Genomic DNA, 27849 nt, shown 5'->3' with positions numbered 1-27849 from the left:
CCTCCCCACGCCCCCCACCGCCGCAGCTCACCTCCACTCCGCCTGCTCCCCTGAGCGCGCCGCCGATGCTCCACTTCTCCCCCCTCCCTCCCAGGCTTGCCGCGCGAATCAGCTGTTTTGCGGCAAGCCTGGGAGGGAGGGGGGAGAAGCGGAGCGGCGGCGGCGCGATCAGGGGAGCAGGCGGAGCGGAGGTGAGCTGCAGCGGTGGTGGGCACGGGGAGTAACCCGGGGGGGGCAGAGGAACCGCTCCCTCCTCAGCTCACCTCCGCCTCCTCCCCCGAGCGCACCGCTGCTTCGCTTCTAGGGGGAGGAGGGGAAACGCGGCGCACCTGGGGGAAGAGGCGGGGGCCGGGGATTTGGGGAAGGGGTTGGAATGGGGCGGGGAAGGGGTGGAGTTGGGGTGGGGCCGGGGAGGAGCGGGAAAATTGTTTTGCTTAGGGCGGCAAAAAACTTGGAGCCGGCCCTGGGCCTGAGGCTGGGCACTTTAAGGGAACTGCATTATTTGGACTTCTGAGCAACCAGTGAGGTAATATAGAAGCTGTTTTGTGCTGGCTTGGTAAATCTAAGTATTGAAATATCCACCAGTGTTTGGGGTTTGTCTGCCCCATTTTGTTTGCAGTTCACCCTGATTGAGTGATCTCAGCCGGCTCCCCCGGGCAGCATCGTTACAGGCTCACAGGCCTCATGTTACACAGCTGAAAACAGCAGTGTAAATGCTCCCACATGGGCTGGAGCCCGGGCTCTGAAACCTGTCAAGATGGGGTAGGTCTCAGAGCCTGAGCGGGAACAACTACACCGCTATTTTTAGCCCTGTAGTGCAAGCCCCACAAGCCCGAGTCAGTTGACCAGGGCTCTGAAACTTGCTGCCCCAGGGGGAAGGGTTTTGCAATGCAGACACACCCAAAGTACCCAATAGGAACTCTCCATCTCCAATGACACTTGCTGCACTCACTGACACCTTGTTTCGCTCTCTCGTTGCGCTTTATCTTTTACCCCTTTTTGCTCAATAGTTTTGCTAAAGCTTTACTAGAGACAGACAGGCCCAGAGGAAAGCCCTCCACAAGATTCCCCACATCCCACTCTACCATTCTGCCTTCCCCCATATCATACAACATTCTAATCTTCCACTGCTGGGATTTTCCTGGGCAGACGCTGCCAATAGTGCTAAACTATGTGGTGTTGCAATGATTATTATTCTCTATCCGTATTGTGGAAGAGGCCTCAACCCAAATAGGGGCCTCATTGCACTAGATGCTGCATAATCATATAGTCCTCCTTGCTCCAAAGAGTCAGTGTGGACAAATGTTGACAGAGATCTGGGAAACTGTGCTGAGCCCCTCTCCCTTCTCCCCCCCACCCAACTCATCTCACATAGGATCCAAGTTGAAATCTCCCACGGATCTCCAAAAGCTGACATACAAAATGGGAAATGACTGCCTAGGAAGGAGTACTGCAGAAAGGGATCTGGGGGTCACAAGTTAAATATATGAGTCAACAGTGTTGCCAAAAAACAAGGATAATTCTGGGATCTATCAGCAGGAGTGTTGTAAGCAAGACATGAGAAGTAATTCTTCCACTCTACTCTGTGCTAATTAGACCTCAGCTGGAGTATTGTGTCCAGTTCTGGGTGCCACATTTCAGGAAAGATGTGGACAAATTGGAGAAAGTCCAGAGAAGAGCAACAAAAATGATTAAAGGTCTAGAAAACATGACCTATGAGGAGAGATTGAAAAAAAATGGGTTTTTTTTAGTCTGGAGAAGAGAAGACTGAGAGGGGACATGATAACAGTTTTCAAATACATTAAAGGTTGTTACAAGGAGGAGGGAGATAAATTGTTCTCGTTAACCTCTGAGGATAGGATAAGAAGCAATGGGCATAAATTGCAGCAAGGGCGGTTTAGGTTGGACATTAGGAAAAACTTCCTAACTATCAGGGTGGTTAAGCACTGGAATAAATTGCCTAGGGAGGTTGTAGGATCTCCGTCATTGTAGATTTTTAAGAGCAGGTTAGACAAACACCTGTCAGGGATAGTCTAAAATAATACTTAGTCCTGCCATGAGTGCAGGGGACTGGACTAGATGACCTCTCGAGGTCCCTTCCAGTCCTACGATTCTAATTAATTATTCCATGTAGGGAGCAGTTCCTCCCCTTTTCATTACACAGGCAGTGTTCAGACATTAGCGGAGACCCTTATTTCCTTGTGCAGATGAAATGAAGTGTCACTCAAATGACTAAAAGCATCACATTAGCAGAGAAGGTGACAGCACCTATAATCCAAATAAATATATAGAGTATCTTCTAACGTCTGCAACCAAGAGCACACCAAGGTTAATATAACTGCTAAAATGAAGCTCTGTAACACTTTGGTCACTATAGCAATAGAATAGTTTGACAGAAAATGTACATTATTTAACAGGACAACACAACAACTTGAAGACTGTGCAACTGAATTTATTTTGCAGCTTCGGAGAGTGTCTTCTGCTGTATTATCTTTGCCCTCTGCTCACCAGAAGGGAGCAATTAAGTTGGCAGGGTCAATGACATCTTCCACGTAATGCATGGATTTAATCGCATCCTGATCCCTAACGTTCCTTTTAACTCAAACAGCACGTAGTAGCCCCTTCTGCTTCAATGCAGTGCAGGCTCACCTGACGCTGAACATGTCAGCGGAAAGCATGTTCGATTGAATGAATTCGCTGCTGGAAGGCAACATTTTCAACACTGTCATTGGAATCAGTGAATTTAGTTTGAGCCAAAGACAATTCTGGCTGGAAAATCAGAGCCAGTAGTTACCGGATGCCAAGAATATCTAACATTAATGAGGGGAGAAAAAAAATAGATAAAATGGAAATAATTATGAACTTACAAACTGTGTATGTTTCTTTTGTTCTATATAAACTACTTCATATTCCAGGAATAAAAGGATAGGGGAGGTAGCTCACTCCCCTGACAAAGCAAGATGACTGGAAAAATTATTACACATGAATTCTAAAACAAAAAGCTTCATTACTCTTTCTTTCTATAGAACAAGTCCACAGGAACATCAAAAATAACTGGACAAAATGCAAACCCTTTGAATAGAAACTGTTTTATCACAGCGTGAGATTCAGCTGACTTAAGCGCTGGAAAGAAGAGAACCTATCATCCTCTATAAGGACCAGGGCACAGTGTGGAATCTATTCCCTTACAATGTTTCTCATCATAACCCTCAGTCAAGGCTGGGACTCACTCTGATTTCAGTTATACTGGTGTAAATCCACAATAGCTATATTAATTTCAGGAAAGTTATTCCTGATTTACCTGGGTGTAATAAGATCTGTATTCTTCCCCAGCATGTGGGTCTAAGAAGCATATGCGGTGTTGTAACCATGGTGGTCCCAAGATATTAGAGAAACAAAGTGAGTGAGGTAATATCTTTTATTGGATCAACTTCTGTTGGTGAGAGAGAAGCACAGTCTATAGACAACCAAGGCCTGATTTTCAGAAGTGTTAATGTAACGCCAACAGACAGCGGTTGTTGATGGGCAAGATTGAACCTGGGACCTCTGGAGCTAATGCATGAGCTTCTACTGTATGAGCTAAAAGCCACAGGCCTCTTAGCCAAGGCTGTAGCAAACTCATCAATCTTTAGGTGGTTTAGGTGCCACTAGAGGGGGACAGAGCACCACACCCAGCAGGCATGGGTTACAGCATTAGTGTAGACCAGCCCTTAGTGTAAGTTGATCTAAGATACGCTAGTTCCGTTACATAACTGAAGTCGATGTAAATTAGGTTGACTTACAGAAAGCGGTGTCTATACCGCACTATGTAGACGGGAGACACTTTCCCATCGACATAGCTTCTGCCTCTCGGAGAGGTGGCGTACAGACGTCAATGGGAGAGTGCTCAGCCATCGACTTAGCGTGTTATCAGAAGACCTGCTAAATCGATACTGCTGCATTGATCGCAGCAGTGCTGATTTAGCTGGTAGTGTAGACATGGCCTTAGTGTCTGCAACTCCAGTGGAAGTCAGTGGGAACTGGAGTTGCTCAGTTCATATGAAAAAAATGGCCCTTAATGATTCAGGGGTTATCCTCCCCTTCAGCACATTCTCCCATTTCCCATTACATTCATGCCAGTTGTTTGTACCCACTAAGGGAAGATTATAGTAAATAAGTTTTCCTTCCCCTGCAACCAACCCAATGGTTTGCTGGACATGCCAAGTCATGCTTTATGTACCTTTCCTAACATAACGTGTGATATGGGAACCTTTAACGCTCAAGAACTAGGACTGGAGTCATGAGTTATCGTACTGGACTTTAACCTCTAAAGACCAGGGCTCTGTTTAAGTGAATTTAGTGCTCTAAAACCTGCCTGGTTGACAGTCTTAGGACTTGTCTATAAGGGGAAGTTCCCTGGCATAGCTACACCAGAATAATTATCCCATTATAGTTATACTAGTATGAGTCTCTGTGTGGACACTCAATACTAGAATAAAAAAGTGACTTTATTTCAATATAAATACTCTGCTTTATTATAGCTATTATAGTATAGCTATGCCAGGAAATTTCCCCATGTAGGTAAGGAGGTCCCGGATGACTGCAAAAAGGCTAATGTAGTGCCCATCTTTTAAAAAGGGAAGGAGGAGGATCTGGGGAACTACAGGCCAGTCAGCTTCACCTCAGTCCCTGGAGAAATCATGGAGAAAGTCCTCAAGGAATCAATTCTGAACCACTTAGAGGAGACAAAAGTGATCAGGAACAGTCAGCATGGATTCACCAAGGGTAAGTCATGCCTGACTAACCTAATTGCCTTCTATGATGAGATACCTGGCTCTGTTGATGAGGGGAAAGCAGTGGACATGTTATTCCTTGACTTTAGCAAAGCTTTTGATATGGTTTCCCACGGTATTCTTACTGGCAAGTTAAAGAAGTATGGGCTGGATGAATGGACTGTAAGGTGGATAGAAAGCTGGCTAGATCGTCGGGCTCAACGGGTAGTGATCAATGGCTCCATGTCTAGTTGGCAGCCGGTATCAAGCGGAGTGCCCCAAGGGTCGGTCCTGGGGCCGATTTTGTTCAGTATCTTCATTAATGATCTGGAGGATGGCGTGGACTGCACCCTCAGCAACTTTGCAGATTACACTAAACTGGGAGGAGTGGTAGATATGCTGGAGGGTAGGGATAGGATACAGAGGTACCTAGACAAATTAGAGGATTAGGCCAAAAGAAATCTGATGAGGTTCAACAAGGACAAGTGCAGAGTCCTGCACTTAGGACGGAAGAATCCCATGCACTGCTACAGACTAGGTACCGAATGGCTAGGAAGCAGTTCTGCAGAAAAGGACCCAGGGGTTACAGTGGGCAAGAAGTTGGATATGAGTCGACAGTGTGCCCTTGTTGCCAAGAAGGCTAACGGCATTTTGGGCTGTATAAGTAGGGGCACTGCCAGCAGATCGAGGAACGTGATCATTCCCCTCTATTCGACATTGGTGAGGCCTCATCTGGAGTACTATGTCCAGTTCTGGGCCCCACACTACAAGAAGGATGTGGAAAAATTGCTCTCCAGCGGATAGCAACAAAAATGATTAGGGGGCTGGAGCACATGACTTATGAGGAGAGGCTGAGGGAACTGGGATTGTTTAGTCTGCAGAAGAGAAGAATGAGGGGGGATTTGATAGCTGCTTTCAACTATCTGAAAGGGGGTTCCAAAGAGGGTGGATCTAGACTGTTCTCAGTGGTACCAGATGACAGAACAAGGAGTAACGGTCTCAAGTTGCAGTGGGGGAGGTTTAGGTTGGATATTAGGAAAAACTTTTTCACTAGGAGGTGCTGAAGCACTGGAATGGGTTACCTAGGGAGGTGGTGGAATATCCTTCCTTAGCGGTTTTTAAGGTCAGGCTTGACAAAGCCCTGGCTGGGACGATTTAGTTGGGAATTGGTCCTGCTTTGAGCAGGGGGTTGGACTAGATGACCTCCTGAGGTCCCTTCCAACCCTGAGATTCTATTATTCTAAGCCCTTGGGAACTGAAGGGCTCTATCCACCCACAAAACAAGTATAATATGAGCAATGAATGGCAGTGCCTGTTTTTTCCCACCCCAGTGGCCTCTCCACTGAGAACCAGACTTAAAGAACTAAGGCCACAGACAGCCTTCAGGTGGTTTTGTCACTAACATGCTGATCTGAATTTGAAACTCTGAGCTACAAGTGAATGGCACTAGGGACAGGACTCTATCCTGCGAGTCATCCTTCCCTCCAAGAGCAGGTTTGGACATCACTAGCTTGCCGGTGAAAATTAGCACTGAACCTCCTCTCGGGCCCATCTGGATATTAGGCCACATCATATAAGCTGCCCACAACTTTTTGGTAATTTGGCATGATCACCAGCAGCCTCTCAGAACAAGCCCAGGAATGGAAAAGGCAGGGTGCCAACAGCTGAAAGCGTGGCATATTTGCAGAGCACCCACGCTAGATTACTGTTATTAATTTCTATTTATAAAAAGGCAACTACTGGAAACTCTGATATAAATTATATAAACAATGTTCAATCCACCCCCCCACCATTTCCCACTAACAAAATTCCCCAATCCCACAAAATTCTCAGCCCCCATCAAGAAGCCCCTCACTCCCCATAAGCTTTTTCAGAGTTTTACCCTCCTTGCAGCGTGCTCTGAGTGCCAACAGACCCAGGCTATTCCCGAACCCAAGAGCAGGGAGAGTAGTTTCCAAAGCTGAAGGACCCTCATGGAGAGTACTCTTCCCCCAGCTTCCTCTCTTTGAGATGAAGGTTGAACCAGCTTGAGTGTCTCCACTGATTGCAACTGCCGCAGTATGGCACAAGCAGAGAGGAGGTCTCTGATGTCAGATGGTGCCAAGTCATTGCAGCCAGCACTATGCCACTGCACATAGTATTGTGCCAGTATTAACATTTTATCACTACTCATGAAAAGCCTCTTTTCTGGAAAGACCTATATAATAATAGCCCATCCAAGTGAATACAAAATTATAGCCATGTTGGAGAATTCTGTAGCCTTGTTCAAAAAGACAGTTATAAACTATTTTTTTAAATCAAATTCTATAGGTTTTTAGAGCCATTTTTCAGAATCCCATGTTTCATCCCTATTAAATTGAAGACTTTTCCATAAGGGTTGACTGTTATGGCAAAGTCAGGAACCAAACACCACACCTGAAACAGGCACAGGGTGACAGAGAGTTGGAGGAGGGGTCCCAGGACGCGCTTACCCAAAACACACTGATGTCACAGCTGTTTGTCCCTAATTTTAAGTGGTGCCGAATCCACATCAACATTTTAATGAAAGAAAAAGAACCCATCACGGTCTAGTAGGATTTGCTCTGCCTGCCCTATCAGTTTGATGAATGAACATTGTTCTTTAAGCATTACTACCACAGACTTAAAGCCCATTCTAATTCCCTACCATACGTTGTTGGAGGTCAGAACCTCTATTTGAACATTTTGTTTAAAAGCAGTGGCCTGTATAATTAGTATTGCCAACAAACTGCGGCCCATAAATTTCTAAGCACCATGTGTGCAGCTCCTCATCTCTAGCAAAGCTTAGATGCACTGTAAAGTCAGGTGCTGGTATCTAGAAATATATTAGGAGACACACTGTATATACAGACAGCCGTAAAGGCTTTTCAGCCTTTCAGCACCCAAACACTTACTATTTGTAACTACTGCAATCCAGCAGAACTTCTTTATTAAAAAGGTGCCAATAAGATATTAAACCACATTGCTGTAGGTTCAAACACGGGGATTCTTCAAAGCAAGACACCATGCTAAAACTGCATGGCATCAGCCTGCTATTTAAATGCAATTATAGTAAAACCTTGCTAATTCTCTTTAATAAGTAGGAGATGTATTGTGAGTTACTGAGTTAGGTCCTGATCCTACCCACACTAATTTAAACAGGCGAATAGTACAACTGATTTCAAGTTAAGCACGTGTGTAAGAGTTCGCAGTATTGGGGCCTTCAGGGGTAAGTGAACAAGCACATTAAAAAATAATGCAAGTTCTTTTCCATTTGCAGGATTCTTTTTATATTTTATTCTGTTTTTACAGTCTCATGTACTACATATTTATATACAGATGCCATTTTTATGAAGTCCCTCAAAAATCTGTGTATTTTCTGACAAGTTAATTGTGAGATTCACAAATTCCCCGTCCTTGACTTACTGGGGCACTGCACTTTGAGATGTTAGCGTACATAGATAGAACCCCAGTTCTAGACAGGATCGTATCATTTCACAGTTCTGAAAAAAATTGCCATCATTTATGGATGTAACTGAGGGCAGAATCTGGACTAGATTTTTATAGCACAGCAGCAGCAGCTGAGATCTTCAACCTATAGATGCTGTTACATTTCAAATGTAAATTTAAACACTTCCATCAAAATCATGAAAAACACCCCTTGTAAACAGTCGAAGACTACTTCCAGATTCCCCACTTACTGTGTCAAGTTTAACCCATTGATATTTAGCATGGATTATCCACTGCAAGGTATGTAAGTAAAATTTTATCCCATAATTTCCATGTTTTTTCTTTCATTTTACAAATCAAAACACATCATCGAGCATTTCCTCTTCCTGGGCTGCACATGCACGGATCTACCATGGGAAACCTCTGCCCACAACCCTAGCAATCAGCGTGACCACACAGCCAATAAAATTACATCGTACACGGCTACAGCTGTTTCCTAGGTAACCAGCATGGAGCTACATAAACTGACTGGATGCAGTGGATGGAAATAAACAGCAGCGACATAATCCTGTAACATTTTGACTTTTCAAGAACAGTTTTAACTTGTTACAAATTTATTCTTTTATCTTCCCCAATCGATTCACATGTGAGGAGTCAGTAACTCACTTTAGATCTTATAATCCCCCTGTATCACTCCTCATGTAGTATTCCAAGGGGGAGGGGGAAATTACCACACTGGGCTTTGTAATGTACAAATTAAAGGCCAAACCTTGAAGTCCTTCCTCAAACAAAATGTCATTGAAGTCGGTGGGAGTTTTTCCCCAGTAAAGATTTCATGATTTGGTCCTATATTAGTGACCTACACCTTTATAATCAAACCCTATACTTGTCCCCAGTAGTATATGAATCACATCTAAGGATTGTGTAATGGTGTCTAGATATGAGAGTGACTACATAGGTAGATATTATATTGCTCATACTTGTTATGACAAAAATGTCTTATTCAGTAGATAAGACTTAGGGCTATGTCTATATGGCCACACTCTGCCCTTGATTTCAGTACCTGTAAGCAATCAATGGGAACTCTCCCACCCACCCATATGTATGCACAACCCTGAAATCAGAATGTGGCCTTTATTTTTTCCACTACTGACATGCTGAGAAAACCATGAATAAGGGCCCAGTCCGGCAGTCCTTACTCAAGCTAAATTCCCATTAAGAACTGCAGCATCGGGTAGTTAAATCTTGCTTACAAGCATTGTGGGCCATAACCTGCAGTCTTCGCATAGGCTTCATTCACAAGCCACTGAAATCAGCAGGATAGTTTTCTCCAACAGGACTGCAAGAAGTGGCCTGACAACTAACCAGTGATGAGTAGAATGAACACGATATATTTCGTTCTGCCGTTCTTGAGTTATCATGATTATTAGAAACTCAGCGACACATAATATTGCTCCAACCTTTATCAGTCTATAATTTATATGGTACTATTTGGCAAATAATCCAATATAATAAACTATAATAAGGGAATTGTATCTTACTGTGTGATACTGTAATTAAGGACATGATTATAAAGCGTGAGTACAAAGTGTGTAATTAAGGACATGATTATAAAGCATGCAGGCAAGGTAGATTTGTTTGTGTGGCTGCCTTACCAGGGAATTTCCAGTCTTCAAGCCAGATCCTGCAAACAGTCAGCTGAGCAGTACTTATGCAATATGGCTTGACCCAAAGCCACTGAAGTTAATGGGAGTCTTTCCATTGACTTCAGCGCCATTATGGGCCAGATCCAAAGCACATTGATGGACCTTTTCATGTGAATAAGGAAGTAGTCACAGGAACTAGTCCTTGACTTGGAAAGAACAAGGCTGTTTACATAGCATGTGTGTTGGGGGTAACGTGGAATCTTACTGGCAACATTCAACTTTTTTTAAAGTCATTAATGTCAATTCTTCCTCCGAATTAAAAAAAAACAACCAACAATTGTACATACCATGGAACTCTTTTTTGATGGAGAATGAGAATTTATTCACGATCACAGCCGTTTTGTGCTTTCTCCTGGGATCATACACGCCAAACTATGGCCTTTTTACAGCAAAACAAGTGTATAAAGAAAATACCCGTGGTTGGTTTTTGCTTAAAATATGAATGAATGCTACATTTCCACACAGCCCGTTTGAATTTTATGTATTTTAACTATGTTACTTAATGCGCTTGACCCTTTGAACACCGTTCTCGATTAATGAAGCTCCCACTCTTGTAGAGAATGGCTGGAAGTAGCAAGTGATGCCCATTGCAGCAAAATGGAGTAACCAAAACGTACCACTCATTTTCATAGATTTAAATATACTCCTTTAGATGACTAGCAGAACATTTAGTTTGGAAACTCAGGGCTACAGGCGACGTGCAAAATTTACACACTGCGTGGTGAGTGTGTGTTGCTCTTGCAGTGCTGTTGCTCCTAGTCGTGGGATGGCTGAACTGAAAATGCCACATTTGAACAATCACAAAGAGACAACAGGCAGAGATAATTTGTTCAGAAAAAGGATAACTAGAAAATAATATTATTAAAAGGATGATTGGAGTTTGGCTTGACCAAAAAAAAAAAAAAATCTGAACAAAATCCTGTTTTCAGGATGCTGTTATACAAGACGAGATGTGAAACTTTCTCTGGAGCTTAGTTATACATTGTACTGTGTCTGTTAAAATATTAGTACTACAAAATTTTAACTGGGCCCATATCTGTTTTCCCCAGAGAAGGGCAACAGAGTCTCACACTGAAATATGAACAGCTGACTACTTAGCATTGTAAAAAAAGAAAATACCTGGTAGAAAAGGGAAGAAGATCTCTTCCCTGCATGCCCTCACCGCTAGTCCATTGCCATACATATAGCTTGTCCTCTACACATCAAACCAGCTTGTCATGCTCCCTATCCTGCAAGATTTCTTCTTTCAGATGGTTAATCAGACAGTAGTTAAGTCTTAACGTCCAAAGACAAACTGCTCTTGAGCTGTGCAAGGAACTAAGGATGATGTTACAGGGGAATCTGGTAAACAGCCTATAAGAATATGGATAATGTACCAGCATACTCAGGTAAGAAACCCACTGCAGTGCTGTGTGTCAGAGGAGGGGGGGGCAAATGAGGGAGAAGTCAATTTCAAAGACACAGGAAGGAAGAACCATTAAATATCTGTGAAAGTCATAGAAAGTAATAAATCCAGTCACGTTAAAACAATGCAGCTAGTACTTCAGGAGCTCAATACTGTAAATACTGTTGAAGAATTACTGGCCTCCAAACCTCCATTGGTGCAAGAGCACCCCTATGTATTACTGCAGACCAGTGTTACATAGCACTGTATCCCATGGTGACTGCATTAAAGGACTAGTTTGGAGACACTATGGATTTGTTGAAAAAGATGCTTTTTAACAGAATAAAATCTCTGATTTTCAGCAGAATTTAAGTTCTCAGTTTAATGAGCCTGGAGTCCAAGTAAGTGGAAGCAGTGGACTCAAGAGGTTAAAAACAATACGCTGTTATCTTGAAACAGAGTGAAAGAAAGAGATAAGTAGCACCAGAAAAAAGACTCACTAAATATATCAGTTTAACTATTCAAACCTGACACGTCACAAAGCAGGTAACAGTGAAATTTGTTTCTATGTCTGGTAACCAACAGGGTTGAAAAGTCTTTTTGCATTACTCACTTGGTGCCACTGTAATGCTTTAAATCATTCTTGAGCCCTGCTTGGCATTGCAACACAACTCACTGCTAACCAACTGTAGCAAAGAAGCTGAGGGGCGGCATTGAAAGGAGAAGCTGCAAAGGCAACCAGAAAAGGAATTCCCACTCATCTCTGATCCTAAAAGCTTGTCTCAGGTTAACTCCCTGAAACCACTGTCATGGGCTCGAGACAGAATTATACTCCATTTCTGACATAGGTACTGTCCTCAACACTATCATCCCCATTCATACGTACTCCCCATGAACCAAAATAAACTGGTGTGTAAGATTTTAAACATTCTTTAGGTTCTGCCACCTTGTGGGAGTTTCCTTCCAACTTTTATGAGCTGCAGATCCAACATTAATTTAACATCACACTGTAGAACATAATTCCCAGATGCTGTGAGTAATAGTATGAAAGATAATATGAGTAGTAGTAAGCCTGCAGGACCACAGTGAAATTCACAAGACCCACATCCCTGTTTGAAGTTAAGCACTGAGAATAATTGCCATTTGGAAGCAGCAGCAGCTTTAGAAAGTTACATGCAAGATGCTGCATGCTACTCTGCTGCCAAAAATAAATATTCAATTTCCCCTCTCTCATCTCTTCTCCCAACACTCAAAACACAAGTAAATGCGCACCACCTCCAATCTTACACCCAGAATGATGGATGGAGGACAGAGGGGCTGCTTCAAAGTTTATTGGCATTTGGTATATTTCACCCCCTCAGCCAGTGCATCAGACATCTGATTTATGCTGCTGCTGTTCCTCGCAAACAGGTAATCACCAAACAGGGCTCAAAGTGATTTGTATTCTTTGGGGGGGGGGTCCCTACCAGAACAATTGTAAACACGCAGTTCAAACAGGGGCCTCAAAAGAGAGGCTGCATTTTCAAGCATCCCTCCAGAGACAAAGAAACAGACAACCCCCCCCCCCCTTACGACCCCATGAAAAACTCCAAGGCAGTTTCTCAGTGCAGTGCAACATCCCCCCACCCCCGTAGCGTTCCCCCCTCGTGCTGTAGCCAGCCTTACCTTCCTCCTGCATTCTCTGCAGACACAGGGTCAGATTCTTCCTCCAGCCTGGCATCCCGGCACCGGAGCAACCTGCTGAGGCGGCGAGGGGGCCTGTTTTTTCCTTCTTCTGCAAGTCTGGACGGGGCCCCCGCCCCCACTCCAGAAGTGCTGTGGGTACAGCGCAGCGAGCAGCGGCGAGACCGAGGGCTTCACAAGGCTAGACATTGATGTGCAATGTGCTCCATCAGTGCTTGTGCAGGAACAAGGATGGGGAGGGGGGTGCCGTGAGAGCGGGGGGGCAGGAGGAACCGGGGGAGCAAATGAACCCCCTCGCCGTGCCGCTGGCTCGCGCTGCTTCAGACGCTCCCCTCCTGGCCCATGGCATGGGACTGTGGCTCTGCTGAGGCTTTTTACTGCCCTTAGTGTAGCCACGGGAGCTGCGGTTCCCAGCGTGGGGGTGGGGATCGTACTAAGTGGCAGGAGACGCCAGGGGAGCGACACAATAGTTAATTTCCTTCCTCCCTTCGCGAAGCCTCTGGCTAGGGGCGCACGAGCTGCTACCGGGCCCCCGGGGGGGAGTGCGGGGGCTGTCCTGCGGGGAGATCCTAGCTGCGTGCCGCCGGGGCTGCGGTTCCCGGCAGGAGGTGCCCGAGGTAGTACAGTCCGGCTCCAGGCTGTATCCGAGTCACTCTGTTTCCCACAGCTGAGCAGGTAAGAGCAGCCGGATGAGCCTTTCCCCCAGGGTTGGGCGTGATTTTCTTCTGCCCCGTGCAGGGGGGGTTCATTGGGGGAGCCCTGTGCATCGCAGGAGGGTGCACCCCGGAGAATTCCAAGGGGAGCCGGGGGAGGGAGGAAGAGACAAAGAGCGCTTTGGTCTCGCAGTGGGAAGCGCCTGGACCATTTGTGTCTAAACGGGAGCTGCGACTGAGGGCCTGAAACCACTGTCTCCGCTGCCAGAGAGGCTAGACTGAGCTGATTACACCGGGCGCAGCTCGCAAGATTATAGGGAGCGATGCCTCTGAGTGTTGCCTTTGATACCTGTATCATCGCCTGGTTTGTTTGTCAACTGGGAGAGGGAAAACATACCCAGCTACCCAATCTGCTGAGCACAAATGAGGCTGCTGCCGCCTCAGCCCCATCGCAGGTGTGTGTCATCAGGTCGTAGAAGAGCGCACGTTGCAGATTATTCAGCCCCCCCCCCCCGCGATTCCAGAGGTGTCAGACCGAAAAACAAAACCCCATCACACGCTATTTTAATTAGGTATTTTCTCTCTGATCAAACCATTTCACTGGACACTGTCAGCTTGCAATCTAGTCTGTCTGAATAAGTGAGTTAAAAGTAGTTAAAGGAACTACACCTGCTTCTTAGTTCGCTCCTGCTAATTTTCCTGGCTTTACCTCCACATTTTCTTATTTTTTCTCCATTATTTTCTCTCCCCTGCTGCAGTGTGAAAACCCACATAAACAACAGGGGACTGTCTATTTTACCATGTGTTATCAAATGCACAATGTAAACAGATCTTTTAAAGGGAAATATTTTTCTGTTCTCTTTTTCTCTAATCTGAGGCATTACTTGTAACAATGGTAGGTTACAAATCAAACTGATTTTAAGTTGATGGTGTCCCTTTAAATATTGTTCAACATTTACATTTTATAATGAAAACCTGAGACCAAGAGAAATATTTGCATGATTAATTAATATAATTGATTTTGAACATAAGCATTTCCTAGCATGTCTGAAACTCAAACCCTGAAAGTGAAACGGTCTATAAACAAAAAGTGAAACGTCGATTTTCACTGTCCGAGCTGAACGAAATTCAAAGAGTAAATGAGGAGCACAAAGAGTGACCAGTAAATAGGACACTCAGAATTCTTTCACCTCATAAACTAAGAAGTTATTAGTAACATAGGGAAAGAAGTTTGATAAATAACTAAATTGTACCTGTGCTACAGTAACACCTTCACTTTGCAGTGAAGACATATCCAAAAATTGTCTCTGAAGTCCTGATTCTGCACCTATGTCCCAATCCTGCTAACATGCCTGTATGTAACACTTTGCTCATGTGAGTAGGACTACATATTTGAAACTACTTATGTAAAGTTGCATGACTTGGACCAACGTTTATATATTTTTTTCCAATTGTAATGACTATTCACAAGTATTTAAAAAAATCGGGGGGTGGTTGAAAACCACCTCTGATTTATTTATTTATTTTTATTTTTTTAAGGATGCCAGAGTTTCGTTCATTCTTGAATATGCAGTTACAAAGGAGACATTTATTGCGTATGCCACGATGTTCATGTTTTTAATTTCCTGAGGGCAACATTTCTTAGTAGTGACTGGCAGGCTTTTTGTTCTTTGTCAGGCCTTTTACAAGCACTGGTAGGCCTTCATGTATATCTCTGCCTTCACGGTGGTAGCTATTTGAATGTGTGTAATGGCAGTTGTAACCTTATAAGATTATGGACCAAATTCTCCCTCAGACCCCAGAAGGTAGGGTGCAGTAGATCAGCCAGTTTGTGTTACAGAGAACTGTCCCATCTGGCCCACTTTGGATGGTTGGGACAGCTGCAGCACTACGGGGACACAGTAACCTAGGGTGTCTGTCTGTTTCAGCTTAGCTGGAGGGAGGTAGGAAAAGGGAATTGCAGTTTTGTTTTCCCTTTGGGTAAGAAAGGGAAAAGAGAACATAAGAACAGCCATACTGGGTCAGATCAAAGGTCCATCTAGCCTAGTATCCTGTCTTCTGACAGTGGCCAATGCCTGAGGGAAAGAACAGAACAGGTAATCATCAAGTGATCCAAGTCTGCAGCTAGGAGACCCATGATTGCTGCTGAGGTAGCAGTAACTTCACCCACCATCGTTGGGTTAGATCTCGGAGCTGAGCAATGTTTATAATGTGTAGCGTAGAAGCCAATTGTTTTAAGGGCAACATAAGGTGGATGGATAACATAGCCCACTGCCAAACCGATTAGCAACATTCCTCTGCATCCTTGTGAAATGTGAAGGACTTTCACACACAGACACTTTAATCCCCCTGCCTCCTCAAGGAACCAGTGCTGCAGCTACCATCCCCTGGCTGAAGAGGATTCCTTTTGACTGTCACACCTGGATGGGCCTGAGGAGCGAGTGGTGGTGAACACAAGACTGTCCCCCTCTTTTCAAAGAAGAGTGACATCATCAGTTCCTGCAGACTTAGGCCTTGATCCTGCAAACATTTAAGCACATGCTTAATTTTACTCACATGAGTAATCCTATTGAATTCAATAGGACTACTCACATGTCTAAAGTTAAGCACATGCGTAAATGGTTGCGGGACTGAGGCCTTAGGCAGTAAGCAGTCAAGCCCAGGAACTGAACCCGAGTTCCCAACATGGTGATGCAGTGAATTACCACAAACATTGCTCCCTTTGCCAATAATTTCTAACTCCTGGAGCTATCCAACATCCCCAAGTGGGAAATATATCTAGATGCTGGCAACTGAAGATATATATTTTAGAAAATCAGCTAGTATATAGTCTGTAAGCAAAGGTGTGCAGCTTGCCTCTCTTTTTCACCGTAGCCAGTTCTAAGGGTCATTTCATGATGAACATCAGCTGGCAGCAACAGCACCGCTATCTCTCAAACTCTGGCACATCCACTAGTGGCAGCACAGCAGCGAAGATTACAGAGGATGGGGTGGTTATGTGGAACTACAGATGATGAAGGGGAGGGGTACATTTCTTGTCTGACCTGCTACTGGAGGAATAGCTAGACTGCAACCCCAATACAGTAAACTCCTGTTTATCCAAATGTACTGGGGGGGGGGGGGAAAAGTGGAAACTTTTCGCTAACCAGGCGTTCGGATGCATGGAAGGGCTGTAACCTAACATAGTGCTACAAAGGAACACACTGTGGATTCAGATAATTAGAGCCCTACAAATTTTGTATCCGGTCTGTGATCTGCAACAATGATCCGCAGATTTGCAGTGCTTTGGGTATAAAATTTGGATCCGCATGCAGCCGCGATCTGCAAAAAATGGTCTTTGGGTATCCACATCTGTGAGTTCTACAGATAATTAGGATTTCTGGATAAAGGATTCAGATAACTGGAATTATACTGTAGCGATGAATCCCCCTCTTGTCACCAGCTGGAAATCTGACATGCAGAAATCTCTTGGCTTCTTTACAGTGAATGTGACAGTGTGCAGCAGTTTGCTTTTAACAATCCTCCGTAGTTTGGGTGCAAAAGTACGTGATAACTTGGGGAGCTACAGTAAATCAGAATTCTTTCGCTGAATTTGATCAGTGAATGTCACCCTAACTTGCAGATGCACACCAAGTGTTCTAGCTGACAACAAAAAGGTTAGAAAGACCAGTATCACGCCAAAATAAATGCTAATGAAAAGAGACCATGTTTTCTAGTAGTTAAAACATGGAAGTGGAGTTCTGAACTGTGGCGTTATATTCTGGCTCCACTAGTGACCTAGGCAAGTGCTTTAACCTTTTGGTGCCTTAGTCTCTCCATCTGTTAATTGGGTACGATACTTACTTACCTCACAGGGCTGTTGTGAGGCTTATTCAGCATTTATGAGCTGCTCAAAAATATTCACAGGAAAAGTGCAGTATTAGGAAAGGATTTTCAAAAATGGTCCATGGTGGCCCAACTCTGCTCCCTCTGAAGTCAATGAGAGTTTTCAGAAATGTGCTGTTTGAAAGGGTGAACATGAAGATGACAAGTGTCTACCTTTTAAAACAGTTGAGTGCCAAGGAAATAAATACTGTACAGATACAAGAGGCAGAGTACTAGTTGAAAGTATTGCCTTATGAGTTTTACAATTGTAGGTGCTCTAGTCATTACAACTAAAGTACCAATGCTACTAGGCTGGGATTTTCAAACGCGTCCAATGTGAGTGTAACACTGTTCCCCTGAAATCAATGTGTCAGTGCTTGAATAGGAAACTGCTACCTATTGAGCCACTAACATTTTTGCTGCATTCTGGCTTTTCCTCAAAAATCTTCCCTCTGAGTCAGTACTGAATCAGTGCCCCAGCCTGGTGGTAGAAGGTTCTATCCTTTCACTGGCAACCACCACCAACTGGTCACAGAGGGATTTTTCAGGCAAATGGAAATTTTGAGAAGTGCTGATTGGATACATCTCTTGAGCTGTGTTCTGCCCACATGGCCTCTAGAATCAGTGCTGCATTTTTAGAATACCTAGCTGAAAGAATAAGGTCGGCCTGGGTACTGCGATGACACTGACATAAGCCTAACAGGTGGCATTAACTTGTAAGTGCACGCTACAGCTGGGTACAACATACTGCAAGGGTTGTTGTCAGACAAATGATTTCTCCTGGATGACATGCACCGGGACCTGGTGACTAGTTCATGTCAGCTGCTGATGGTACTGAATATGTCCTCGTGTGCCTTCACGCATGCCTGGTGCTCCCCTCCTTGCTAAAGGAGGACCCAGGCAGACCGCAAGACACAGCATAAAAGCCAGGAAGTCCTCATAGTGGTACAAGCTGTTTTGCTGAGAAGGGCTGTTCTTTGTGCATGGCATTGGGAGCTTGTGCTGTGCAGCTGGAAGGCCTGCGTAGACAGTTATAGCCAAGTTCATGGCGCTGAGGCTGACAGAAGGACACAATCAAAGCTTCATTTCAGATAAGCTCCATGGAGTTTGGATTGTTATCCCCCAAGACAATCTCATTTGAAAAATTTGAGTGAAAATCTCACCAGGAGAGGCTCAGTCAGATGAGGCTACTCCTTCATTGGCTAGTTCGGCTGGTCCTGGGTGGGGATGGACAGGAAGTGCACCCTGCATCTTTACAGAGTGATGGATTAGTCATGTTCCCCAGAACTCCAGGAAGCTTTGTGTCTGAGTAAAGCAGGATCTCTCCAGAAGTTTGTCATGCAGCAATCTGCCTCCACTCTGCTGTATTAAGAAAATGTTTATTTCCAGGCCCCAGCCACGTGAAATGAGTCCTTGTTAAAAGTAAGTAAGTCCAAATATTGGTAACATCACAGCAGAATTTTCAGAAGCCTTCACGATTGCTAACTTCGAGCACTCAGCAACTGACCTTCCAGTGATCTGCAAATGATCCGTCCATCTCCTTGCTGGTCATTCCCTACTACAATGACCCTCTACCACTCCTTCGATAATAAACTTTCACAAGGTTATTTCTATTTCTACACATAACGTGACAAAAGTTTGCATCTGTTGATCTCCAACATCAGGGTCTGCTTCTTTCCCATAATATTTCAAACATCAGCATTCATATATTTTTCTGTCCAGGAGATATGCAGGAGTCTTCACCAGCACCACATTTCAAAAGCTTCAGTTTTCTTCTTGTCAGCAGCATTAACGTCCCATGATTCAAATCCATAAATCACTATGGAAAAAAATTAGGCTTTTCACCAATTTCAAGATGCCACATTTCCCCCCCACACACTTTCTTAAAGGAGGCCATATCTGAGAAGTCATCCCTACTTCTTCTGATTTCTTTGGAACCCAGCTTCCGTGATTGGATATATATGATCCAGATAATTAAATTCATGTACTGCCTCTACAGCTTGTCCATTAATCGTGATGTCTGCATGCATCTCATTTTTGTTAGTCATGTCACCATACGTGCATTTTGTTTTGTTGCATTCAGAAATAGTCCATATTCCTCGCTAACTGTTTTCAAAGACTACAACATTTGTTGCATTGCATCAGTGGTGGTAGCAAAGAGTATTATGTCATCAGCATATATGAGGTCAGGTAAGAGGCACCACAGTGGAATTCCCAGCTCCTTCCTCTTTGTCAAAACCTTCCAAGGCTTGTCTCAGAATAAATTCTGTGTATATGTTAAAGGGTCATGGTTACAAAAGGTTAATACCCTTGTTACAGAACAGGGGGTCAGAATCAATTTATTTCAGTGGCTACTGTTACAACTCCCTCCTATGTGGGGCTGTGCCTTGAAAAAAACCAACTGGTTCATCTAAAGCAGTGATTCACATTTGCTGTGTAAATCACATACCTTGAAAGGTAAATACTACCAGCTAAAAATCACTATAAATATCAAATCACCTTCATTTTGTTACTGACAACATGCAAGATTGATACAAAATTTACTTACTGGTGCAGCTTATTTACATTTTGCACTTCACTCAGCATGGACAATAATACACTAGTCAGTTTCACATTTGTGTAGAGTGGGGCTATGTCTATGCTGCAGACCCTGTTCCGGCGGAGCCCCCCAGTATAGAGGCAGTTTACACCGAGTGAGGGAGCTTTGCTGCCAGTGTAGGAACACTACCTCCCTGAGTCTTCTGTCAACATAGCTGCATGTACACTGGGGGTTTTGTTGGCATAGCTGTGTCAGTAGGGAGTGAGGATTTTTCACACCCCTGACCAACAGAGCTATGCTGGTGTAAGTTTGAAGTGTAGACAAAGCCTATGTTTCATTGTTAGGTTCTCATACACAATCACACTGCTGCAATGCTTGGGTTGCAAACACTGCTGGGGAATGCATACAGGGTTCGCTGGAATTTTAAAGAGTAGTTTCATGAAGACATTCCTATTGAAGCTTTTTTTCCCCCCCCCTCTAAACCAAATCTACATTTTGTGCCTTTCAACTGTGGCTGAGAAAACCTTATCCATCCAAGATACTTGTGTAAAGTACAGAATCATCTTACATTACCAAGAGTTTATGCAGAAGTATAAGCTTTGTTCACAAGCACCCACAACAAACCATAGGAAACCACTATGGGTTCAAGAAATGTGTCCCCAAGCAATTGAATCAGGATATAATCATCATCACCCTTTGTTCCTACAGGATGGAAGTGGAAACATATCCATTTGCCTGCTGTGTTTCCAGAGGGCACAGCAACAATTAAGTTGCCTTCAGCAAGACGTAAGTTATTTCACGCACACACACAGCACCATCCCCACTGTACATGAGAACTACAGCATGAGCAGCAAAGGGCTAAGATCAGTTCATGGGTACTCTCCAGTGCGTCCATACCATGAGGGTCTTGCAAGATAAGAACCCAAAAAGGTTCTTGCTGTTGAAGCAAGAAGGCTGCCTGCCAGCCAGTGTCAAAACAGAGTGAAAGTCAGAGTGGGTTGATTTGTTTTTGTTGTTGTTTTTAACCAACCAACCAACCACACACAGATATCTTTGCTTATTTCTGAAAAACACTGTCAGCTCAGCCTCTTCTCATTATCACACGGCCTGTCTGTAGTCGATCAGCACTTGTGGCCAGGGCTGATGGTGTCTTCAAACATGTCTACAGACATGCTATGTCTACACTACAGACCTTACAGCAGCAGAGCTGTTTGGATTCTGCTGAGCCATTCCATCAGGATAACACCCTGGGATCTATTAGAGAGTCTTAACAGGATTTGTTCTGCAATGCTGTTTCCCACTTCAATGTAATCTTGCCCCCGACAGCGGACGACTGCAGTACAGCATTGCAGAAGTTCCACACGTCTTACTTCCAATTATTCACTGACACTAAAGGTTATGGGCCTGTAGGACTATGGCGGAGAGCAAGGCAGAGCCAGAGGAGCCTGTGTCTTGGTCAATGCTTACTCGAAAACATCAGTGTTTAAGCAAGCCAGAGAGGACTGTCTTTTTTCCTGCTAACACTGTATTGTTTATAATAGTGTTGTGCACACAGCTCCAATGCAGCTGCTGTGTATTGATTTCAGGTCTGCTGAGGCAGATTCTAGTAATTCAATACACTGAGGTGACTGACCATGTTAGTCTATAAAGTCTCCTATTCCAAGTAGTCAGCAAAGCGCTTGAAGCACTAGTTGCTGACACAATTGCTTAACACCATTAACGTTTGCTTGTAATTATATAACGTAGGGGACAACAGCTACTGGTCCAGTTGTTTTTCTGTTTGGAACAGTCACAAGGTTGCCAGTCGACATCTTCCTCACGCAATCCTTTCAATATCCCCCTTCTTTTCCTTCCTTCTTCTCTATTAACTCCTCCTATCTCCTTCTCTCTCTCCTCCATCCACCTTCAACCTCACATTCAGACATGGGGACAGGAAAGAAGTTGCACCTGCTTACATCAGTCCACATTTGGCCCTTGCTGATGGGTGCAATTATATCCATTGTAAAACATACAACTAAAAATGGGTTTACCACAGTTGTCAAGCTCCCTGTACAATTATACAGCATTCCCTCCAGCGATACAGATTTTTACAAGGTTCAGCGGCATTAACGGCTACCTAGTACATAAGGGTTTCACCTCAACTCAGCTTCCCCTTGGACAGGTGCTCAGGGGAAGTTCCATAAATCAGCTAATTGCAAAAGTGAGGAGCATTGCATATGAGAAGTCAGCACTCCACACTCAGATCATAGGTTGTTGGGTTTAGTGAGTAGGTGCCGAATGGTGTTGGTAGCTTGTGATATACAGGAGGTCACACTAGATGATCTGGTGGGCCCTTCTGGCCTTCAGCTCTATGACTTGGCTGAACCCCAGTCTGGGAAAGTTTCCCGTTAGTACGTGATTTTTTTCGTTTGATCTCAGCTTTATAAACATTTTCACTTGAGGGGGAATAAGCCCTTGCTGAGTACGTCTGTTCTACACCTGCTGAGCCACTCTCCCAATTGGCACGTGTCTCTTGGCTGCCAGCCCTGCAAGTAAAGAAGTTCCTCAGCTGGATCTCTATCATCTTCTGGGAGCATTCTAATGCCTGTGACACTTCCACATGGTGACACAATTCGCAGCTGCTCCTAGGCCTCCTTACTAACAACAGCCAGGCCTGCCATGCTGAGAACATACAGATTCCTTCCTGAGACGTCATTAAAAACTCAGTGAGGAGGACAATGGACACCTTCGCCACTCTGCCTACTGAGCTATTGGAGTGATAATGATTGGTGTATTTACCATACATTTCACAGTAAGCAACGTCAGATCTTGTATCTTATATAAAGGCAGCCACCTCCATGAACAGCGGATATTAAAACATTTTGTCTCCGATCCACAAAAGGACATAGGCGTCACAACGCTGAAGAAGAATCACAGGCACACCACTGTGATCCCCAAAGCCGGAGTTAAGCGCTTAGCCTCCCTATATAAAGAACAGAGAGAGATGGGGCCTTAGAATGCAATCCACAAAAGCCACCACACTAGACAAGGAACTGCCTAAGCTAGCCATGGGAGATGCTGACAAGAGAATAGTGTCTTAAGCCTCACCCCTCTCTTGGAGATAAGCACCTGAGCCAGGGCTGCAGGGAGGCACCTCTCTCTGCCTAGGTATCCACGAACAGGCACCTGTCTCCTGGAGTCAGGGGGCTCAAGTGCCTCAGAAATGGCTTGTACAAATGAGTTTCGGCATCTGCGCACAACGGCAGGAGAAGGAGATGGTGCCACCCACCTTATAACTTTTAGCCCAGTGGCTCGAGTGCTCACCTGGGATGAGGGAGAGCCGGGTTAATTTCCCCTCCTGCCCGAGTGGGAGAAAGGTGGGAGACCCTGCTCAAATCCTCTCTCAGGAGAGTGCTTTAACCACTGTCCTGTGGGATATTCTGATGTGGGGCTCTCAGAGACGCTTCTGTTGAAGCTGTTCCACTGTGGATGATTAATTCAAGAATAGGAGTACTTGTGGCACCTTAGAGACTAACAAATGTATTTGAGCATAAGCTTTCATGGGCTACAACCTACTTCATCGGAAGCATAGAATGGAATACACAGAAAGAAGATATTTATACATACGGAGAACATGAAAAGGTGGAAGTAGCCAGGCCAACTGTAAGAGGCCAATCAATTGAGATGAGCTATCATCAGCAGGAGAAAAAAAACAAAAAACAAAAAAAACCTTTTGAAGTGATAATCAAGATGACCCATAGAAGGTGTGAGGATACTTAACATGGGGAAATAGATTCAATTAGTGTAATGACCCAACCATTCTCAGTCTCTGTTCAAACCTAAGTTAATTGTATCTAATTTGCATATTAATTCAAGTTCAGCAGTCTCTCTTTGGAGTCTGTTTTTGAAGTTTTTTTGTTGCAAAATTGCCACCTTCAAGTCTGTCACTGAGTGGTTAGAGAGGTTGAAGTGTTCTCCCACTTGTTTTTGAATGTTATGATTCCTGATGTCAGATTTGTGTCCATTTATTCTTTTGCGTAGAGATTGTCCGGTTTCGCCAATTTATATGGCAGAGGGGCATTGCTGGCACATGATGGCATATATCACGTTGGTAGATGTGCAGGTGAACGAGCCCCTGATGGTGTGGCTGATGTGATTAGGTCCTATGATGGTGTCCCTTGAATAGATATGTGGACAGAGTTGGCATCGGGCTTTGTTGCAAGGATAGGTTCCTGGGTTAGTGTTTATGTTGTATGGTGTGCAGTTGCTGGTGAGTATTTGCTTCAGGTTGGGAGGCTGTCTATAAGCGAGGACTCGCCTGTCTCCCAAAATCCGTGAGAGTGAGGGATCATCTTTCAGGATAGGTTGTAGAGCTTTGATGATGCGCTGGAGAGCTTTTAGTTGGGGGCTGAAGGTGACGGCTAGTGGCGTTCTGTTATTTTCTTTGTTGGGCCTGTCCTGTAGTAGGTGACTTCTGGGTACTCTTCTGGCTCTGTCAATCTGTTTTTTCACTTCAGCAGGTGGGTATTTGTAGTTTTAAGAATGCTTGATGGACATCTTGTAGATGTTTACCTCTGTCTGAGGGATTGGAGCAAATGCGGTTGTATCTTAGAGCTTGGCTGTAGACAATGGATCGTGTGGTGTGTCCTGGATGGAAGCTGGAGGCATGTAGGTAAGTATAGTGGTCAGTAGGTTTCCTGTATAGGGTGGTGTTTATGTGACCATTGCTTATTAGCACAGTAGTGTCTAGGAAATGGACCGCTTGTGTGGATTGGTCTAGGCTGAGGTTGATGGTGGGATGGAAATTGTTAAAATCATGGTGGAATTCCTTGATGGCGTCTTTTCCATGGGTCCAGATGATGAAGATGTCATCAATGTAGCGCAAGTAGAGTAGGGGCGTTAGAACAACGCTTCCTTAGCTCTCGTCCCCTAACATAAAAATGTTGGCATACTGTGGGGCCATGCGGGTACCCACAGCAGTGCCACTGACTTGAAGGTTATATATAAGCTTATGCTCAAATAAATTTGTTAGTCTCTAAGGTGCCACAAGTACTCCTGTTCTTTTTGCGGATACAGACTAACACAGCTGCTACTCTGAAATAATTCAAGAATGATTGGCTCAGGGGGCTGGACCCTAGGTCTTCTATCTCCCAGGCAGGTGCTCTTACCACCAGGCTACAGAGTCTCTCTCATGTGCATGCATCCACTGACTGTTCCACTGTGGGTAAATAGTCATTAGGCCAGTGAGAGAGAGAGAGAGAGAGAGAGAGAGAGACACTCTGTAGCCTGGGGTTTAGGCACCTATACCCCAATCCACTAAAGTACTTTTCTTTTTCTGATTGCCAGTCCAGAAGTGGTTAGACAAATGTACTAGTCTGGAAACTATATGCACTGATCCGTCAGTACTTCTGCACCCCTTTCATTCTGACATAGATTTTAGCTCTCAGTATCTCACTAATGGTTAGAATTTTATATGAACATATCAAACCATTTCAAAAAGGCGGGGGGGGGGAGCTTGAAGTTAGTTCTCAAGAGAATGACTAAAATCATATTGGAAGTGGTGTGTATGTCTGGAGGGGATGGGAAGCAAAACAGTAATCAGGATGATGTGATTTCATGTTCTAATACCTCAACCCAACTGGAGTGAAAACAAAGTGTTATGATGGAGTGAGAGAACTGAGGTTACCCCCAGCCTTCTACTGACACTCACATAATATCTTGCTCTGATGTTCTGCAGAATATTGGACTTTAAAGTCTTTGTAGAGTCATTTCTTGGCATTGATCCAGCATGGACCTTAACCCAATGTAATTTTCATCCCCTCTGAAATATGACAATTCTGTCTCATTCTGCTCCTCTGTATTGGACCGGTGATAGCATGCAACATACACTTGTAAGCTCCCCAGGGGCGTAGAGCCTGGGTCAGTTTCGTTCCTCACTTCAATTCCTACGAGAGTATTAATAAATCCTACTGCGAATTTCTTTTGCCAGCCAGCCACACAGACACATTTTTGTGTCTTCTGGGTTTTTATTTTAAGCCAATTTAGTGCTGGAGTGACAGTCCTGGGGATTGGAGCACTCCAATCCAATGACAGAAACGGAATATCTCAGGCAGGAGCAGAGCTAGCTTCCCACAAACTGTCTCACTGATGTGCCTCAATTCTGCTCTAGAGGGGTTACTCCTGGGGGGAGAGAGAAATTCAGTCTCCATGTCTCTTTGGTCCTTAGCCTTGCTGCAGAGACTGCCAGTGTCAGTTGTGATAGTGACATGGGTGTCAATTGCTGCCAATTATGGGGGTGATTGGAGATGTAAGCACTTGTCTTCCGATCACTGGCTCATTTCACATAGGCTACCAAACCACCACCAGGGGGTAATGACTTTTAGCCCCTGTTGACCCATGCTGAATTGGTAGTGGCAACCTATAGTAAAGGCACTGTAGCCCATCATCCGAACTAGTTAGTCCCTCTCACATTTTTGAGTTCTTCTCTTGCCATACTTCCAGCATTATTTTATTTCTAGAGTACTATGGAAATAAAAGATCAACACCATTTATTTCTCATAATGTAGCAGTTTGAGAGAAGATGGGCTATGGGGAGGTAGAGATGTTCTCATTTATGTAGAGTAAATTCTGCTAAGAGTGCTGTGCTGTGTGGATCTAATAGGCCTGTACTGCCATCTACTGTACTGAGAGAGAGCAAGTTACCAAAGGGAGTGATTAACCTCCATGCTGTTGCTGCAGATGGAAACCAGGAATGAGCCTTTGACCACCTACAGCTGGCCCTTTTTCTTCACAACAGGTAGACCCCTTTTTTCTAGGTAAGTTTTACTTTATTTATTAGATAATCTCAACACTAGGTGTTAAAGCAGCTGATATGTTTGGAGTCTAAAAAAAACAAAAACAAAACAAAAAACTAATTCCTCCCCCTTCTCACAATGTGCTATAAAATTACTAATTGAGAAAATGTTTACATAGGCTATAATAAATGAGCAGATCAAGACTCAAACAATATACCTAGCCACTTTAAATTTCAAGGTGCATGGATGTTGGAAGGGAAGGGGGAGACAAAGGGGCATGTTCTTCTAAGTGATCAGCTATTTACCTCTGATGTAGAGATGATCCTAAACTAGACTGACCAATGATTTGATCCACTATGAAAAGTCCTACATTTCTAAAATGTTTTCTAATGTAGAAACATATACAGGTTAACAGCAAGTTCTTGAACCAAATAATAGTTGACAGTTAGCCATTCTTGCTACCATGGGTAGCAAGATAGATAATCCTGTGGGCATGGTATTTCTCTGGCAAATACCCTGATTTAATCACTTCCATGCATCAAGGAATCACATCACAAATGTGGAGCCACAGTCTGATTAATTAGGCCAGTCCACCTCCTCTTTACTGAGCATCAAGAACTAAACCCTCCGTAAGCAGAAATTGTGCAGAATACTTGGCTTTATGCACTAGCCATCAAAGCCCATGTCAACAATTGTTGATATAACTGACATGGCAACAGAAAAAACATTTTAAGTAGGGTTTTTTTTAAGTGCACTGCATGTAATTTTAAAAGGAATTTCCAGCCTCAAAAGCAAAAGACAACCTCAGGCTAGTTTGCTCAGATTTCCAGAACAGAATCTGCTACTTTTCAGTTCACTGCAATCTTGCCCATGTACCCATTTCAGGTTCAATATATATTTATCACTTCTCAGCTATTTATATTTTTAATGCCCTAATAGCAGTTCAGAGGCATTGTACTAGGGCTAGTAAATTCCTAATAGTGTTCCATTGAAAGAGGCCAAGGAACATTCTATAGGACCCATATTCCTGCCACCTTGTGGACATGCTG

This window comes from Terrapene carolina, unplaced genomic scaffold (genome assembly GCF_002925995.2).
Source record: "Terrapene carolina triunguis isolate 2854851 unplaced genomic scaffold, T_m_triunguis-2.0 Scaffold89, whole genome shotgun sequence".
In the NCBI taxonomy this organism is placed as follows: Eukaryota; Metazoa; Chordata; order Testudines; family Emydidae; genus Terrapene; species Terrapene triunguis.
The sequence above is the reverse complement of the archived record's forward strand: the minus strand, read 5'-3'. Positions refer to the sequence as shown.